Raw genomic sequence first — 16,653 nt, 5'->3', positions numbered from 1 at the left:
ATGATATTTGGATCAATTAAAATGGGAAATGTAATTCAGAAAAAAAACCCTGAGACCTCCATATCTGAAAAGGCCCAAGGCCACTCATGCTCTTCTTGTTGGTGTTCTCTGTTTTTTTAATCACTGCAATTAGGTGCTACCATTCTCAAATGTTCTATAAAGTTAATATGATACAGACCAGCCTTATTACTGAACATGGGAAGCTGCATGCTCTTCTGCTCAGGTATGATTCAAAAAGGGTAAATCTATACACGGCCATAGACAGAGAAAGGACACTGTGATCTTCCTTATAAATATCTGGGAGAAACAACATAACTATGAAAGAATATAGTTTGTCCTCAACAATACCCTTGTTATGTGCTTCTTTTTCATTTTCTGCAAAGACTCACAAAATAGCTGATGTTACTTCATACATAACATGAAGCAGAGTTTGCATGTAGTCCTTCACTGAATTTCAGGCACAGGACTGCAGTCCATTTCTTTTGGATCTACATCCTTGAAACCAATGAATCAAGAGCTATCCTATCTGAATCTGGCTCACTGAGGCACAAACCCTAGATCTTTGCTTGGATTTGTGGATTACTGTCACATAGGTTAATGAGATGGAATGGTTTTCTTTCTCTTTTATGTCTGTAGACACCATGTTCTAAGGTTTTTTCCTCAGATGTACTGTGATCCACCTGGAGGGTTAACTGGGATCCACCTGGAGGAAATTGATAGCATTTTAAAAATGCCTAGTCTTCATAAGTGTAGCCCAGCATGATGGATATTATTGGCTATCATACAGGTATTTCATTTTAATTCTCTTAATTGCTGCTAATCCTGCCTGATCAGACAGAGGCCTTGGACTACACCTGGGGGATACCTCTAAAAACCCAAGCAGAGTACTAATTGTTTAATCTTAGCCCTGGGCAGCTACTAGTTGCTTATATACTGATTGCTCACAGACTATAAACCTAAGGAAGAGGTGATGCCAGACAAGCAAAGCACTCCACAACACATTGGTTGGCCCAATGCTGCAAGTGCTGTCTTTTGGACATTAAGCGTAGAGCTTGACAGCAGCTGGGATTACACCTGGGTAATTTGAATCCTGAAGTATGACCTATATAACAAGATCTCCCAGTGTCCTTAGACAGAAGGCTACAGGCAACATAATTAAATTATTTTGAATATAACAGAGACATAAATTACATTTTCCTTTGTAGGAGGCATACAACGGTTTTGTGAGCTGCAGACTGAGGCAAAGAAATGAACTTTATTAGCCTAGGCTGTTGGAGTCAGTCCCAACCACCACTACCAGAATGTCACAGGTGTGTGTGTCCATTATACAGAGGGAGCAAAGGAGATGCAAACTACTCCGAGGCTACTACACCATATCCTTTCTCTCCATAGTCTGCCACTAGACATTAACCTAATCAGGTGAGAGCTGAAAAACTTCTGCTGCTTCTAATGTCTTGGCATTTAGCCCAAGGCACTGACCTGATTTGTTTTATTTTTTATTTTTTCTTGTGGATGCATTTTCAGTTGTGGTTTCAGCATTTGTTATTCTATTGTGAGCTCTGCAGTTCTGAGTTCTTAATAGTTCATCCCTCAGTTGTCAAAAAATGAGTAGAATCCTGTATTTATGAATAGAATTGAGAGAAGGGAAAGAGATGTAATAATTTTCCATCTTCTGCATGGTCAGATGAGGTTGAAACTTTGATCTCTGTGCCTAAGAGGAACCCAGAAATCAGTGAGAGCTCAAAGATGACTTTTTTTTTTTTTTTTTTTTGGGGGGGGGGTGGGGTGGGGGGGTAGAGTGGGAGTACTTCAGTACTTAAAATATTCACTTAACTTTTATAATATTTAAAGCTTTAAAAAGCCCTATGCTACTAGCTGAATTCTGTCACTTGAATCTTGGGGCTTGACAAACTGATTTCAGAGATTCCAGAAAAGATCCTGCATGAGGAAGTGGGAATCCACTTTTGACAACATCCCTGTGTTTCCACATCATTCATGAGACAGACTGAAACAGGTTAAGATATTACAATTTTACCTCAAAGAAAACACCTTCTGCAGTCACTGTGATTTTGCCATTTTCCTGCCATTTCAGCATGATTTTGTGTTTTCCACAGAGAACCAGATTTTGATGTCCTGCTAGCATCACAGCATGGGGAATCTATGAACCCAAATGTGACCCAGCCATTTGTCACCTCACTTTACTTGCTATTCTTCCTTATGCAACCAGAGCCTTCATCCACCCTGGAAGCAGAAGGCCAAGCACCGAATAGGCACAGTAAGCACAAGCCACTTCCTTGCTTCAGTACTTTCTGCTAAGCACCCATATGCAGAATTACTACACACAGCTTTTAAAATACTCACTTCTTTTTCCACTGCTGATGCAGCAGTTACGCATAGCAATTGGCTGGGGAAAATGGGTCACAGATTTTCCATGCAATATGATGGGATTCACCCCGGGGTAGCGAGGGAGGGTGGATGTCATAGCTGGACCCCTCTCAACAATTTACCAAAGGTCTTAGATGTCTGAAGTCCAGTCCCTGCTGACTAGAAGGTAGCCAATGTTATACCCATCTATAAAAGGGGCATGAGAGAAGACCCAGGAAACTACAGACCTGTTAGTCTAACCTCAGTCCTTGGAAATGTTAGGGAGAAGATTATCCTGGGCACTAATGAAAACAATTTAAAGAACAAAGCTATTATGAGGCATAGTCAACATGGGTTCATGAAAGGAAGGTCCTGCCTTAGTAATTTGGTTTCCTTCTATGATGAAGTCACCCACTCCGTGAATGAAGAGAAGGCAGTTGACACCATTTTGGGGGGACTTTAATAAGGCCTTTGCTACCTGCCTCACAGCATCCTTCTGGACAAATTATCCTCCTGTGAGATAAACAGGCTCATGCTATGTGTCAGTTCAATAGCAGGGATCAAAGAATTGTAGTAAATAGGGCTACATCTGGCTGGCAGTTGGTCACTAGTGATATTCATCAGGGATCAGTTCTAGGGCCAGTCATGGTCAACATTTTTATCAATGATCTGGATGCAAAAGTTTAATGAATCACTTGCAAGTTTGCTGATGTTACTAGACTGGGAGGTGCTGTTGACTCCCAGGAAGGATGAGAGACCTTGCAGAGGGATCTAAATGCCTTGGAGAACTGGACAATCAACAATGGCATGAAGTTCAGAAAAGGTAAATGGCAGGTTCTGCACCTGGATGGATTAATGCCAGACACAGTCACAGAGTGGGAAATTAGTGGCTAGAGAGTAGCTCTGCAGAAAGAGCAGTGGGGATACTGGTTGACAGCAGGCTCAACATGAGCTAGCATTGTACCCTGGCAGCCAAGAGGGCAGACTGCATTTTGGGGTTCACTAAATACAGCAAATCAAGCTGGTCAGCAGAAGTGATTTTCCAACTATACTTAGCACTGATGTTGCCTCACCACAGGAGATTCATTCTGAAAATTAGGAAAAATGTCCGTACTGTGAGGGTGGAAAAACACTGGAACAGGCTTCCTGGAGAGGTGGTTGATGCCCCATGCCTGTCAGTGTTCAAGAGGCACTTACACCCTCATTAATATGCTTTAACTGACCACTAATATGGTAAAGAATTGGATCTCTGTAGGTCCCTTCCAACTGAACTGTATTCTGTTCTCACTTATTTTGATGGTCAGTGAATTTTTTTGATAACATTTCCATGTTAAGCAACACAAGACTACTAGTATTGTGTATTATCAGTGTCTCAAAGGCAGGCAAAACTGCATTCCATCTTTGTCCTGGCTGAATAACACTGGCTGGCATTGAGAGGCCAAGGATGCACTAAGCTATCTGTTATGAACACAGATGTTCCAGCCTAAGCAGTAAACAGAGAGGTGTTCACACAAAGAAGAAATGAAAAAAAGGTCAATCCACTTCTAGGACTAACAGCACGACAGTACCACAAGGGGGCAAACTAACAATATTTTTCCTGAATCTTTTCGATACGGGATGGACCTATGTATAGTGTTCTATTTAGTCTGGAAAAATAATAATAATAATAATAATAATAATAAATCTTTCCTGTGGAATTCATGCCAGGATCACCCACCACCTGTTCTGACACTTCAGCAAGTAAAAAGGTTAAATGACCTGTCAACAACAGGACACAAGTCAGCTCAGAAGCCTGCAAATACTCAGTGAAGCTGCTAAGGCTAATCACAGAAACACCTAGGTGGCACTCAAGGTGCAAGCTATAGCTGCAGATCAAGAACTAGAAGAAAAGTCTATCGGAATGCAGCAAAGTCCAGCAGCTCCCCATGTGATGGGGAGCCAGGAGGGCCACAGCCAAGCCAGGGCCATGTCAGCCAGGGTCTATCTCAAGGCCAAGAGCAGGGCAGACCTGGGAGGACAGCCAAGTTCAGCTGAGGCCAGATCACCAGAAAAATAGTTTGTGGTTATAAGGTAGGTCCTCAGGTCAGGGATAGGGGATGCATGGCTAGGGCCAGCTGAGCTGAAGCCCAGCACTCCTAATATGCAGCTCAGGGAGAGAGAGAAGACCAGACACTAAGCTTATATGGGACAAACCATGCAGGGACAAATATATGAGACCCTGGGAAGGGTGAAGGTCAAAAGTGAAGCTGGCCAGGGTCATTAAGGCCTGTTAGTGTACTCAGGGCCCTCACACATTCCATCTTTATTAGAAAAAGCATAGAGAAAGAGATGCCATTTATGATGTCTGTAATAGCCTCATTACTAAATAACTCACTGAAAGCTGTCTTCTCACTTTTCAGTGCTCTTCCTCACAAGTTGAAGATGTAAGAAGTCTCTTTCACTCTAACAAAGCTGGCATTGTGCAGCAAAAGGTGCAAAATGCACAGAAAAAGACCAAACAAGTACAGAGTACTGCAGGTCATCAATTAAAGGTCTGATCCAATGCAAAGAACGTAATTGTTCCTGATGAATGTATCACACAATACATTTTATCACTTAGGAGGCAAGGACGATTCATAGCACAGAACTGTGTCTGTCTTTGTATGTTAGGCTATGCTAAGGCTATGCTACTAAAAATATATTCAAGTAAAATGGTGTGAATAAAAGTCAAGAGGAAAGCATAGAATTGCTACAGATACAGCACCTTAATAAACCAAACAAACAAATCACAGAATGAAAAACAGTTGAAACTGAAGCCCTTGTTCTATGTGCTATTAGTACTTAAGTGAAACTTGTCATAGGTAGGAGAATCTTGAACACCACCACCAAGCAAAACCTGGGAGGATCATTTCTGGGGACCACCAGCAAACCATAAATGACCTCCATTTCCTCCTGGTTATGAATCAACAGCAAGATGGCAATAAGAATGCTGAAACTCAGTGAGCTACTGATTAGTGTTAGAGGAGATAGTGAGCACAATGTATAGCTCAGTTGACCATTTATTGCAGCAATCTTTCAGTGCATTAGTTTTGCTTTTTTCCTTTCTGACTGAGAAGATAATCACAGGACAAGAACATGTTGTCAAATGTTCAATATGAGAACAGATAAGTATTGCAACTAAAATGTGCAAAGCTTACCCTGAAGGTAAGGAGATGTCTATAATTATTTAGATTATAACACCTGTTTAGTAAGGAGAACTTACTATTAACACTTTAGCATTTTGAAGGGCTAAGTCTATAAAATATAGAGTTCTAAGAAACAACCTGTCCTCTAGAGCAAATGAAATAATAGTAGAGATTCTTATTCACATAGTTACAAATACTTCATCTAATTATATCATAGACCATTGGTCACACTCCCGAGGATAGAAGAAGACTTTTCAGATAAACTGGAATAAGGAATGAAAGAACAATGTTGGCAAGTTATGCAACAGGATAGGCAGATTGTATTAGGAGATGTGACAGTTCCATCAGTTGCTGATCTCAATTCCACTATACTGAACATTACCTAGATTTGTTGGCAGATAATTTGAGATATACAGAAGAAATGGGAAAGATTATTTCTCCCTTCTATTGGATGACTAGAAAATAGTACCAATGGGACAGATTAATTAATAGCAGCATGTTCACATAGAAATCAGAGAAAACAGTCAAAGCAACAGCAGTAAAGTCCAGTCACCTAGGAGCAATGAGCTTAAGGTTAGTGAATGCCAAGAAGATTAACTAGTAATGGACATGGAGTAAGATATTTTTATAAGAAGTATATCACTTGTAATAGAGAACTTATAAAACTGAACAAAATGCAAAAAGCTATCTCATAAGGTAACTTCATCATATATAAGAAATAGGTCACATCAAATGTTGCTGTTTTCTTGTGTGGTAATATCTCAGTTACATCAGCTTGTAACAAAGTGCAGTGGCATGTGATGATGGTGGCATATGAGCTTATATATGGATAAATGTTAATCTTTAAAAATGTTGCTAAAAAAACATAAAACAATTAAACCAGTTGACAAATTAAATGCAACAGACTTTCCAGTCTTGGAAAAAAAAACACATCAAAGTCATACCCCCTGCAAAATTTGAGCTGATAATAAGGCTCAGCCTTTCATTAACCCTATGCAAAACATATATATATATATTTTTTTTAAAAAAAAAGTTTATTAGTTTCAGATCTCAGTTGCAATAGGTGTATCAATCCAAACCTAATCACTATTGAACAACAGATATTTCTATGCACTGAAACCTTGGCAGTAAGTTCCTGTGCTAATGCCATCACAAACCACTGATGCTTGAAGACTAACACATAACAATATGCTCTCCAATATACTATAACTTTTAATTATTGGTGTGACAAAAATGTATATTAGAATGTTGTACAGAAATGTTGCAAGTTAAGGAAGAGCAAACGTTCAGTGCTAATGAAATCACCTTCTGTATTTTAAGGTTATTAATACAGTATGATACTAGTAAAGCGAAGCTTCACAATGAGACCTAAGAAAATGCAAAGCCAGACTTGCTATAACCTTAAGGTACAGATCTTGGTTTTCATTGTGCCGTGTAGCAGCATGTTTAATATCTTAAGCTGCCATAGTTGCAGAATAAGAAAGGGAAACTTCAGTCATTATACAGCATTCCCAAAATAAGTTAAAGCCATACTTGAAGTTATTCTACAGCTAGTCATCACTGAAAATAATTCTTTTTGATAACACCACCCAAGAACATTGTTCGTATGTGTAGTTTATGCTCTAGTAGTTCTTCTACCATTACATGTTCTACTAGTTCTATTGTTGGTGTAACTTGCTTACTAAGTAGACGCAACAGTCCTTTTATGCAGTTAGAACATAGCAGTGTTGCATCCTGAGTGAACAAGGAGAGGAAAGAGAGGATTTGGGCATAACTACTGCTACCAGAACACCAGAACTTGCTGGTGACCACCATCCACCTACTCTGCAGACTTACAGCAGATACTGGAGTCCAGGACTGAGCATGCTGTTAAGGATCAAAAAAAAAAAAAAAAAAAAAAAAAAAAATTGAGACCAAGGAAGGAAATTGCTGCCCATGGCTCAGTTTTGTGAGACTGAGCAGTCTGTGATGTAGGCCCCAGTTTGCTGAACCTTACTTTTTTCTTCTTTGTTCAATTTTGCTTAATAAATAAATAAATAAAATGCTGATGATGCAAGCAAGTATGTAAGTAGACTCACAGAAACTAAGAAAACTAAAAATCAAGCAAAAGTGAAGAATTCATTGAATCAGTAGCAGCAAGTACCTCAAGGACTCAAGAGGAAATTACTGACATGAAAGACAATAAAGACCTGTGGAATAAAAGCAGGGAGAAAGAAGACAATAGCTCAGCAGGATTGGGGATCTGCCCATTCCAAGGAGTTGCAGCAGTTGACATTTCCCCACCCAGATAATGACTGCATGGCCATGACATTCACTGTCATTGGTGAGCGTATGGTGCTTTGCCTAGCAGTATGCTGATCCTGGCCATTTACTGTGCGCATTAGGCAGACTATAAATAAGATAATTGCTGTGCAATCAACGTGCATACAACCCTGCTTGCAAGTGTAACTGCACACTAAATAAAATTAATATACATGGCTTAGGCTTGCAAACAATGGGTATTGATAGAAAACATAAAATTCTCCAAACTCATGCAACACCTGCAAGGCTGAGATGTCAACACGGAACTCGCATGCTTTCAATACACTGACCTCCTTTCATCTGTCACGCAGCGTGCCCTAGAAGCAACAAATGGCAAGTGAAGTCTTCTGTGTAATTCAAAGGGTTAAGAAACAGGGACTGAAACACAATTTTAATTGGATGATTTTCATCTTTTATTTTATAAATCTAAAATAAGGGTCAAACATACTTAATTCATCATAATGCAAGTTTTAACCTGCCAGGAGGCAAATAGTAGGAACAACCCATGTTGTTAAAAAAAAACATCAAGCTGAAGAAAGCTATAAATGAAGCTACACATACAAATCTATAATTTTCACTGTGATACAGCCTACCATTTTCAAATATTTTGTCTTGCTATTGCCAATAGTGGCTTCTTACTGTAAGTGGTAAACTGAAAAATAAAAATAGTTTTAAGATGATATATTAAATATAAACTAGTTTTTAATGTATAAGACTGGAAAAGAAAGAATTAATAAATTATACACTGTTCATATTACAAGGAAACAAGCTCCATTTATCTGTGTTTACCACTAAACTTCTTATTAGGTTACAGCCCTTTTCACTGTCAGTGCTGAAAATTCACAACTCACTGTTATTTCAGCTTTCCCTGAGATCTGAGTATAGAACAAGAGCCAGTGGCTAATCTCCAACCATTACTACAACCATTTATTTAAGATAGATAGATAAAATTCAACTTAGCTTGGAGCAGAGAATAAGGGGGAGCTTAAATATTGGTTGTACTAGAAATATACCAAGACATTTACTTTATCAGCTTCATGTTCTTATTTGCTGCCTTCTTTATAAGTCCTTAGGTTATATTTAAACCTTACTTGAGCAAGAGAGCCTGAAAAAAAAAAAAACAAGACTAGAGAGCTGATTTCTTAAATTCAAAAATGAGGTTGTAACATGTTTGTATAATTATAGATGCTGTGACTTTACTAAATAAGTAAAGGTTTGATTATCATGACTGTTAAGTGCTAGCTAACCAGAACTTAGCAGGAAGTATAGCCTTCCTAGACTAATCTTCTGAAGATTGGTTGATTATATTTGAAGTTAAATTACTTGAAAATTTAAGATGAGAGACAGTTTTAAATGTGTGTTCACACTACATCTGAATCTCCTTTCTTAATTATGATTGTCCCAGTTGTTCAATCATCTTTACCAATCATATGCTACAATCTGAAATGCTATAACCATCTTACCTCCACCAAAATCGATATAGCGTATACCTTTTCAGATATATTTAGGCACAGTCCCAGGAAGTAATAACAATAAAAAGAGGTTCACCTAAGATTGGTGGTTGGGCTGACCTGAACAGAGTGTGTTTGCATTTTTGCCTTTTCAGTCAGAAAAAAATTGATATGTATTTGTTCTTTTCTTTTCAAAAGATTAGTCCAAAATTATGAGTAACGTAAGTAAAGTTCAAAGTCTAAATTTTGTTTTTTCATTGTCTTCATTCTGTGGAAAGAAGATATAAAAGGAGCACTGATACCATTAGCAATATGACGGCTGCTGGATGGATTTTTAATCTCTTAACAAGTGCAAGATGTTACTCCAGTTTGTGTCTAAGTCCTACCTAGAGCTTGCAGGATATCCCTACTCCTGACCCATTGTAATCTGTAAATCCAACAGCATTACCAAAACTCAGGAGCTGGGTCACCAGGTTGTGGTAACACCCATCATGGAACTGTGAGGTGTAATAGTACACAGCGCTATTATGCTGTACATTAATTGCTGCCTCTACAATTAGGCAGCTCCAAGCCCAAAGTGGGACTTGCACTGGAACTGCTGCTGAATGGCAAAACTCACGATCTGACAGAGGTCACGGATGCCTCCACTGTTGTCTGTTTCCTCCGAGGACTGAGGGAGCGATTCATGTTCTTTTAGGCAAAGTTGGAATCTAGGTTATGATTATTATACTGCATGCTAATAAATAAGGATTTGACCCAATCTGCAGAAGGTCCAGGTGACTGAGAAGTCCATGTAGCTGAGAATTCTAGAAATTCATTGTAACTGTAAGCTATGGTAAGTGCTAGAAGTTGTAAGAAGTTTATGTAATAGTACATCCCTAACTATAATCACAACACTGTGGGCAGCCCTCATTCTGCCAACAATCCCTAAAGAACCTCTATAGCCTCTGTAGCCTTGGGTGACAACATGGCTGAGCAGAAGCATATACCCAAGAAATGTAAGAAGGACAAAGCCTTCTCTCCTTCACATCTCTCAAGAGAATTATTGTTCCAATACGCTACAACAGAGCAGGTATTCTGCTCTTCTCTCTGACATGACCTTCACAGATTTCAAGAGAGCAGGAAAAAAAGAAAAGGTAGCAACAGCACCCTCTCCACACCACTACCCCATTCCCTTACCCACCCACCCCCCAATAAATAAATAAATAATCTTGCCATGCTGTTCTAGCACAACATTTTAAAGACCAGAGAGAAAGAATCAGGGTACACACTTTTTAAACAGATATACACAGTGATGGAAGGCTGAGTTTTACTTCACTGGTTATCAGTTTTCACAGCTTCTTACAAAAGATTGTTTTTTATTTCAAAGTTGGTAAGAGCAGTCAAAAGAAGTGAATTAAGAAAAAAGGGTTTAGAAAGTACCCTGAGAACCTCTCTTTCATTTTCACACACCCACAGCTTGCAACTATATTCATAGGGTTAGTTTACATAATCCCATAGATTGAGCAAATTTCGTATGCTGCAATATCAAACTTTTATTTTATGTCCCACAGCTGACATTTTAAGCTATTATAATGAATATTTTTATGATCTGTACATGCCTCCCTTCCTTTGCTCATTCATGTATATGGGTGATGTATGAAAGCATTTCTGATTCAGCAAATTGGAGTTTCATAATGGTGTGTTGAAACACTGCATCAGAAATATCAGCAGGCCCCAATGGAAGGCAAGATACAACATTCTGAAATTTGTTGACTCTGTTCATCCTGACAAAACGGTGGTAAAAAAGGGAACCAGCTTGAAGTCACATTTTTAACGGGATGTGAATTCTCTCAAAACACAGGAAGGAAAAACCATGCAGAAACAAAGTGGAAATTTTTTTTCATATATATTATTTTTGAGATTTTTTTTTTTTTTCCTCATGGTGTGCATAACCCTAGTGCCCATTTCAACAAGTGTTAAAAAAAAAAGGAAAAGAAGACAGATCCTTTTTCAGCTTCATGAGCACCCAGAGTAAAGTTGTATCTACTGTAACCAGCCAAAGTTGCTAAGGCTAATTCATAGTTCAGGAGGAATAGAAGAAAGACTAAGACTTGGAGAGGGTGTGATTGCAAAGGTCCTAGTAGGTTGATGGAAGAGGAATGACTAAATTTTGAGAAAAGCTACCATTTAAATCACTGCCAACAACAGTTTCAGTTGCCAGAGTTGCTGCTATTCTCTTTCCCCGCTGGATAAGTCACCACATGTTCAGTCCAAGTATGAAAATAAAATAGACATTGTAATTAATCAGTATTGAATCTGATGTTATATCTTCCTATATGAGCCTAAATTCTGAGTGATGCATGCATGCATAGGACAAAGCTGTACCAGAGTCATATTAGAACTGGGTGTATACATAAATTTCTAAAGAATATATTCATTGGATTAAAAGTCTAAACAGCTAAGAATGTATAACAACTATGGAAAGATCTCCTTTAGATTATTCACTGCAAAACTCAAAAGACCCAGTCAAGACCAGTGTAACAAGTGTAAAGCAGTATGTTATGCCTTATTGTAGTATTATGGAGTAGTGAGAGATAAGGCACTTAAAATCACCTACCACATGCTAACTGTAAAATACTTTACATTAAAATGCAAAACTGCTATCAATATTGTTTTACCAAGGCATCTACCTTTATTAGATAGAGTTTTAAGAGTGTCTAAAACAAATGCCACTGTAGATAGCCCCAGAGACATAGGTAATTGAAGCTTTAACCTGACTGTGTGACGCTGATATAGCAGGTTGTAAATGGGTAAGCATGCCCATGTAAGCAAACCCAGTTTGCTTACATTCAGTTACATACTGAATGGCATGTAACTACCATGCACAATTCTATTCACAAAAGTGGAATTATGAGTCAGAGCAAAAATTACAGTCACGTAGATTTCTGAATGTGGCAAGTCTTGCAGAGCTTATAGGCTTTATCTGCATAATTAGCTTGTTCTTACACAATGTTCTCCATACTGCGCTGGTATAAAACTGCATGTACCAGCACATCATTTTTTGGCACAAGAACTGTGCAGTGATAAACAGGTAATTCTAAAATAAATTCACAGTATTTTTTACTCTAGACATTTAAATGAAAGCAGAGTGAAGCTCACAAACTTAAAGATTCAGAGAGATCCTCTGATATCGCATGACATAAAGAACAAAGTTTATGTTGCAGCTTTTCCTTACACAGTCTCTTTTGTGCTCATCTGTCAATTATTAACACTGCTACTGTACTGTGAAGTTTGATACAGACCAGCCAACATGATTTTACACATGAGAGAACTCATACCATACAAGGATGGCTTCCATAGGAAATGGAGTTTCTAAAACAGATCTAAGACTAATTCACACTGGAGTACGATGCTGGAGATTCTAAAGGTTCATATTACATTTCTGCGATATTTTATACAATAAAGAAAACCAAAGGGAAAGGAATATTGTTTTTAAAAATTGTCCCTGTTTGGCTAAAAAATTCAGTAGTCTGAGTGTCTTCTAACATGCCAAAGATCACAATAACATATCTAGTCAATACCTTTGTGTCAACACCTTCAAATAAATCAACTTGATTAATCGGCACAAAAAGACTGTTTGGCTCACTATAAATGTTTTCAGGTGAACATTCTGATTTTTCAATATATCACAAAATATTGTTAAGTACCTCAGCCTTCTCCATGTCTGCTGTCATTAATTATCCCATTTTTTTTTTTATCAGAGGGGGTACACTCTCTTCACTCTTCTCTTTCTGGCTAACATACATGTAGAAACCCTTCCTCTTATTCTTTGCATATTGAACCTTACCAGGTTCAGCTTCATCTGTGCCTTGATTTTCCTGATCCCATCCCTGTACTCTTCCCAGGCCATACATCCCTGCTCCCACTACTTATGCATTTCCTTCTTACACTTCAGTTTGACCAGCAGGTGCTTACTCAGCCCTACTGGTTTCCTGTCCTCCCTGCTTGATTTGTTACACATGGGAACCAATACTTCTTGTGCTCTATGAAAAGTGTCCTTAAAGAGCTGCCATCAGTTAATTTATCTCTAAGGACAATTTCCCAGGGAATACCATCCACTAGTTCTTTAAGCTACTGAAAGTTTGCTATCCTAAAATTCAGGGTCCTGACTCTTTGCCAGGCTCATTATCTCTCAAGGTCACAAACTCCACCCATGGAGTAATCACTGCAGCCTAGACTGCATCTAATCTAGATCTCTTTAATCAGTTCACCTGATGGTGATCACCAGGTCCAGTAATGATTCTCCTCTGGCTGTTGCATGACATATCATGCAAGATGCCAAATCATCACCCTGGCCTCTTCCCCACTTTATTCCCCTCTGCCTATGCGACCACTTGCACTCAACAGTTCATTAGACAGCTCCTTCCTGGCTCTTGATTTTGCTGCAAACAGACAAAGCTGTCATGTTCAGCACCAAACACATTGTTGAGAACCAGGGAATTAGCAAATTGGCTTTGTTCAGCCTCTACTCCAACTTGTACGTTTCAGAGTCTACCAGGTAGTTGACACAATGAGCACTGTGTAAGAGTGGAAGCACTAAGACATCACGTACCAGTTTCCAGCTGGCTCTTACAGCAGTGTCATAAAAGTTGCCACTTTTTATTGCACAAGCAATAGAGTAGTCTTTTCAATAATTTCATTGTTTCTCAGTCAGAGCTTGTCTTAGACTTTTGCATACAACTATCCAGCCTCTAGTATTCAAGGCACATTGTTGTCTTATTTTAGGTGGCAGTAATGGCCACAGAAGGGGAACAGAGCACTTTCATCATTTTAAAATGCATTGTTCTGGTACCAGAGACATATCACCAGTCTTCTCAAACTCTACAGCATATGCACAAGGCATGTTCCTTAACAGCAATTTCCTCAAGAAGGAAGTCAAGAAACAGCATCAGAACAATTGACTTAGGCTTGGCACACCGTTTTCCAGCACCTGGTTGAGACTGAAGCAAGGACAGGCTTAGAAGTACAACTTAAGAGTGCCTAAGGTAACGGCTTAGATATTATATCAGTCTTGCTCTTGCAATTATCACTAAACATTGTTTCTAAGATTTAGAAAGGACAACTAAAATGGGGATAGAATTCCTACTCAAGAAGTAAGCTGAGAACCCAACAAGAAACCCCTTAAGTTAGAGGCCAGCTCTGACAGTCTTGAATTTTGTTTAGCACTGTGGTACAACTTCCAAGGAGAGAGGGAGGAACACGTCACTACCCAGACCAGAGGTAGGAGAGGGGTGGGCATCATAGTGTTGAATCCCTTTGGCTAGGGAGAGAATTGAACCTAGACAATTCCTGTGGCATATGAACTGTGTATTGGTGCACTGACATAACCACCCTCAAGAAAAAGTGAAGGAACACCTCTTTTATCTCCATTTTAGAAAGAAAATAAACATAAACATACTCTGAAAAGCACAGAATGTCAAGGTTGTTTCAAGCATGCCTACGGGATTAGGCCCCTCGGGCAATATAGCAGAGAGGAAAAACTAATATGCTCCACCCTTAAGTGGATGATAAGAGCAAAATTGCTCAGTGAGACAGTTCTGTACATGCACAGAAGTGTAACTCAGCATTTGAAGAGCTTTAGAATAATAGCAGAACCTACTAAGCCAGATACAAGCAACACTTGAAGATATTTTAGATGGGAGACTAGGACATAGCCCCTATGGCATCCAACTTTATTGTAGAAGTTGGCTATTTCTTGTTGATTGCTCCATAACGGATATTTATTATATATACTTCGTGACTTTCTTCATGTCAAACAAAGTTTTCCTCCAGTCAATTATTTAAGAGTTTATGAAATAACACTGAAGAACTCCAGCAAAATTTTGCAAGGGTGGGTGGGAAGAGAAATCAATGAACAGGTCTAATATGGGATTAGTTTTATCCTTTGGAAGAGAGAGGTCAGGGCTTTCATTTTATTTATTTATTTATTTAGTCTCCCTCAAAAGTCTCTGGACTCTGTAGTTTTGATTATTCAGAAAGGCAACACTTGAAACAAACATTTTTGTTTAACAGCAGACTGAATAACTATGAATTTAAATCTACCTGAAATGACTGGATTAAGGCAAAAAATCTTTGAGGATGCAGAAACAGTTGGGTGTACAAGCTGAACTTTATCAAGCTTTTAGTTCCTGTTATTTCAAATAGAATCAAACTTTGAAAGCCAATGAGAATCTGTGAATAGGATTGTTGTATAACAAAAAGCACACTACGTAACCTGCATGACACAATGTATTTATGTGAGCAGAACTCGTTTCCTAACAAATGTGTCCGGTTTCTTTGGCTCTGCAGCTCGTGCAGCGCTCCTTGCTGTTAGAGCCCTCTGAAGGTTGACATTTGTTTACTGTATAACAGGGTGGCCATTTGTGCCATCACTGACTTGTGGGGAAAGGATCCTCCGAGATACCTCCGGGAATCTGACAATTCTGGTGCATCGGTATAAGAAAAAACACTACTAGCAGAATCTTGGTATAAACTCCTGAAGAAAGCAGTATTCTGCAAACTGCTTCCCTGATTTCCGTCCTTCTTTAAGGCATTCCAGATTACACACAGTGCCTTTCAGGGAACGTTTAGTTTATGAAGAACTCTGAATGCCAAACTAAGTGGCTTGCCAACTGCTCACCAGGAATTACTCCAAACTCTTGAAGTTTGTGAACTATGTAAAGCTACACCAGCTCCATGCATGTTAATAACCTTTACGAAACAGGTAAAAAGAGAAATCATTATTGACACAGAGCCCACTGCAGGATCAGTTAAGGAGACAAACATTTTAATTAAAAGGAGGTTGCAAAAAGACTGACTCAATCAATTAATACATTCAAACAAGTAGAACACTAGCAAAATGAAATGAATAATCACATTGATTCATGAGACTGAAATGAGGAAGAACCATTTTGTGCCAGTCTTGTCTTTAGAGAATTTCAGCAGGACCCAAGATCACCACAGCTTTTAAGTCTCACTAGTAATAAAGCATAGGGATCCTTAATGCTTAAATTACCATCACTGGGATGTGCATTTTAAGATGTCTTCATATTTTACCAGGTAGAGGAGGCAGTGAAACCCCTGCATTCATCTTAAGACAGTACTATCACTTAAATACTTCTTATAAAATGTAGTACTGTTACACATAATTGTGGATAACTGACCTAGGCTTTGGAAAAACAGAATTGTTTTCGGTAGTAGTTAAAAGGGATTTTCAAATTACACTCAAAGCAGTTTTTGAATAACAGTACGTTTTAATCAGAATCCTTTTCAATGACATCTGTTGGCTATTTTTAGGAAATAAACAAATGAGTGCTATTAGTACCTGCACACGCAAGTTGTAAATAAAGAGA

This window comes from Oxyura jamaicensis, chromosome 5 (assembly GCF_011077185.1).
Source record: "Oxyura jamaicensis isolate SHBP4307 breed ruddy duck chromosome 5, BPBGC_Ojam_1.0, whole genome shotgun sequence".
Lineage (NCBI taxonomy): Eukaryota > Metazoa > Chordata > Aves > Anseriformes > Anatidae > Oxyura > Oxyura jamaicensis.
This window is presented reverse-complemented; position numbering follows the sequence as displayed.